General features: G+C 40.3%; 1 long non-coding RNA gene across 1 annotated transcript; it reads right to left on the bottom strand.

The window, feature by feature from the left end:
• Positions 1-261: 261 nt before the first annotated feature.
• LOC109366987 lies at positions 262-2949 on the bottom strand. Its single transcript, XR_002113710.2, has 3 exons — positions 1699-2949; positions 1316-1601; positions 262-513 (listed from the first exon to the last, which is right to left on the bottom strand). It is a non-coding gene; the product is annotated as an uncharacterized LOC109366987 (long non-coding RNA).
• Positions 2950-4117: the final 1168 nt, after the last annotated feature.

Here is a 4117-nt window from a genome sequence, read left to right on the forward strand (position 1 = left end):
AGCCTCTCATTGGGGTAGGGTTTGCTGTTCTGTTTCTAACCGGGCTGGAGAGCCCCAAGGAGGTATGTGGAGGGGAATGGCAGCTCATTAAAAATAACACATCTACCAAGATGAAATATGATCCTTAAATTCTTAAAAAATGGTTAATGCTTTAATTCCTTAATAGTTGAGTATTCAACTTGATTTACTTTTAAAATAAAGCATGTCATCTTTGCTGGTATGAAATAATTTCCAAACTTTAAAAAATAGCACGTACTTGGGAATACACAGTTTATTATAAGAACATTTTAGAATCAGATCTGAAGTGCTGAAGTGTCACCTTGTACAGGGAACTCTCGGTGTGTTCACTCACAGCTCAGATCAAAGTGTCTGGGGTAGCTGCTGAAGACAGGAGATATAAAATGTCCAAAATGAACAGCTTTCACTGCTTGTCCCCTTCTGGCTTCAGGGCTAATTCATCGTCCTCTTATTTTCATGACAAAATGTTATGCTCAGTCTGATGCAGACCTAGGGCTTAAAAAACAATTGATGGGAACACGAAACTTCCTTGCAAATCAAGTTCTGTGCTCTGTAATAAGACAGAGATTTGTTTCTATGCTTGTTTTTAGTGAGATTAATGCAATGTGATATGCCCCTGTGTTACAGTAATACAATGCTGAAAAAACAAATGACAAATTGGGGGGACAGGGGCCAAAGAGTTTTTGGCAATTGTGGTGGGAAGTGTTCAGTTAAGGTTTTTATTAAGTTTTTATTTGTAAGTTTTTGTTTTATTTATTTAAAGCTTGAGTCTTAGCATAAGCCAGTTTCTTTGTTGCTCATATGAACTTCAAATGTGCAAAATGTTGTTTGTCTCTGTCTGAACTCAGACATCAAAACCATCTTTCCCTAATTGCTTTTCTTGATTCATAAAGGCTTGAACCACAATGTTGTGGTTTACATCACTTGATAACAATTTTTAATTATTCTGTCTCCAATTGTTTTCTTTCACGCACAATTCATTAGTTTTGTTTTAAGGAAAATATTAGTGTTTTCAGATGGTGCACCAGAAAAAAAATGCTGGAAAAAAGCTTCCCCTGGTTTCTGACTGCTGAATTGCATTATGGGCAGATTGGCTTTGGGAAGCCAGCTCCAGCCCAGGCACTTCCTGGAAGCTGCATTTACTTTCTGAACTTTTGAATTTTGACCAAGATAAGGTAAGAACTGTAGGAGCCTTGGGAGCGCTATCTTCTTTGTTGGTGGCTTTATTTTGTTTGTTGTTAGGGGTTGAGCACAGGTTTTAGTGTTTGGTAAGTGACAGTAGGTTAGAAGAAAATACCTCAAAGAGTTTTTGTGGGTGAGAAAGTTCAGCTCTTAGTTGGAAGTTTCCACTTGTTCCTTCAAGCCGCATCATTGAACTCCTGGTAGGTGGTGGAGTTGCTTTTTGTTCTCCTTTCAGTGAGTGTGATTCATCAGAGAGATATTGGATGAATCAGAATGGTCATCTCTTCAGGACATCAATAGTGTATTCTGTTGAATTCTTGTAAACATAAACAGTATTCACAAATGCAGTTGTTGGATTGGCCTCCTGAGCACAGCCAGTGGGATCCAGGTGTTTATCCTGCCTTTGAAGGAAAAAAAATAGATTTCAGTGTGCGTGGGGCTCTTTGGCTTTTCTGCTTAAATTAACACGCACAGATGGAAACTTTGGAGGGGAAATACCTATGTTGTTTCATTAGCAGGTACTCAAATGCTGCTTAAATTATGTGTTATAAAGAGTATTTCAGAAAGCAGCACCTCCCTGTATGCTTTGATGCTTTGAGTTGTTACTATGCACTTTTTCTATGGAACGAGTAACTGTTGGACAACTCTGTAACATTAAAGCAAGACTGTAGAGGCAGTGAGCTGTGTCTAGCTCTATTATTTTTTGAGTGCCTGGAGGTGGCTATTTAAAAATGATGCTACAATAGGACATAGTGTAGCAGTTTGCAGGCAGTGCTGTGGTTCCTGTGTGTCAGCTCTTACAGGTGACGTTACGCCATAGTGATGACAAAGCAAATTGTGATGCAGGACCACTCAGACCGGAGAAAAATCTGAGCAGTGACATTGTATGTGACGGCATATACGGGTATGTGTATATGTATACACAAGAATCAAAAGATGCTGATGTATTTTTAAAGTTGAAATGAACTTCACCTTGGCTGCAAATGTGCTGCTTGTTACTCTTTAAAATTGTCCAGCTACTGAAAAAAAAGGCAAAAGAAGACCAAACTGATCTGTGTTGTTATAGTGGAGAATATTTATTATGGTGTTCTGAGAAGAATGATAGAGAACAGCATGAGAGAGATTCACATAGACTTCCTGTTACGTTTTAAAACCCTGCTGCTGTCCCAGAACACTCATAAAAATGTTGGTTACATCAACAGAAAGTCTAGGAAGCACTTAATGGGTGGCAAGCTAAAAAAACCCTGATAAATGTAAATGCCAGTTTGCGTGAGGGATCCTAAAATGACTGTTAGGTTTCCTTCCCCTCTTCAAGTGTTTTAGAAATATATCTGGCTTTTTTATAAAGGGAAGTTTTGCTGTTTACCTAGTTCAGTGGGAGCAGGTGAAAGGTGTCAAGGGGAAAAAATTATGCACCTTTGCAGGAACAATATTTTCCAGGCTAGTAGGCATGGGCTTAGATTTTCTTGTGGATAAAAAAAACAAGTGTCATTAAAATCTCATTGGCTTCCATTTTAGGTCAATTAAAATCCAAACAGAAGTGTTTTGGGGAGAATGGGGAGGCAGCATCCATCTGCTCTGTGGCTCTCTGCAGCCATCTCAGGGTGACTGTGACCACCGTGGCATGCAGGCAGGGGAAGCTCTCTGAAGATACATCTCACAGAAGATGGGGATGAAACACCTACCCTTAAGTTCTTACCACCTATACTTATTTATCCTAACGATGCTGTTAAGTGGCTTGAATGCACATAATGGTTAAGATGAAATGTTTACAGAGCTACAGATATGCTCCACTTGGGGTCTGCCAGGTGGGTGTTCTTTTTTTACAGTATTGAACCTTGGCATAGAAACCAGTGGGAGGCTGTTGATTGTGGAATTTGTCAGAGAGAGTGAATAACTTTCCTGGAGACTGCAGGGTCTGGGGAGAGAGCACACCAACCCTTTAGGCAAGGCTGGAGGGGCTCTGAACAACCTGATCGTGCTTTAGGTGTCCTTGTTCATTGCAGGGCAATTGGACTAGATGGCCTTTAGTAGTGACTTCCGATGTTAAAGATTCTATGATTTATTTGTAGTGCTGGAGCTTATGGGTGTAATCTGCAAATCAGGCTGTTTGTCATATTCCTTCTCTGTCACTAGAACTGCAGGTATGAAACTGTACCAAACTGTGGTTCTTACCTCAGTCAAAGCATAGAATGAAGTGACTGAACTGAATCTATTTGGGGAGCAGAAAGCTCATTTTGGGGGAAGTTTTTTTGAGGTATGAAAATGGCACTGTTATTGCAATTGTGCATGTGTAGCTACATTTCCTTGCTACAAGTCTGAAAATGTGAGAGGTAACCACCAAAGCAATAAGATCATTGCATGGTACATCTCTATCCAGGTGCTGGTTGGAGCTGCTGCAAATGCTGGCAAAGGAGGCCGGTTTCAGTCCAGCTGGTGCTGCTACAGCAACTGTGGGAAGGGGAGGGAGAATATTTCATGGGTGGTATCTTCAGAGTTTGCAGTCCATAGCAGTAAAGCCTTTGCACATGCATGCAGAACATCTGGATGCCCACACTCCAGCTTCTCTTCATCTCTTTTTTCACACTGCTGTGATAGTCCTTGAGAACTTGGTGTGTCCTGTTTAGAGGATAACCTTTCACATAGTAATTTCAGCAGTAATGATTTTCCTATGTTGGACTCCAGGGCTCCAAGAAAAAGCCTGTTTGAAACAAGTTTCCAATTGTGGAGAGTTGTGTCAGCAACTGTTAATGAAGGAAAAAGCCTGCATAACAACATAGATTGTGTAAGCCTTAATTATATCTTCAGGTGGTTCAAAGATACTCTAAGTATGACTTTGCTGAGCTACTAAAAGGATGTGTAGCATTATTTTCTTCCTATGTGTATGGGAACTGCTGAATCACGGCCTGAACCTGAT

The sequence above is a fragment of the Meleagris gallopavo genome, chromosome 3 (genome assembly GCF_000146605.3).
Source record: "Meleagris gallopavo isolate NT-WF06-2002-E0010 breed Aviagen turkey brand Nicholas breeding stock chromosome 3, Turkey_5.1, whole genome shotgun sequence".
Lineage (NCBI taxonomy): Eukaryota > Metazoa > Chordata > Aves > Galliformes > Phasianidae > Meleagris > Meleagris gallopavo.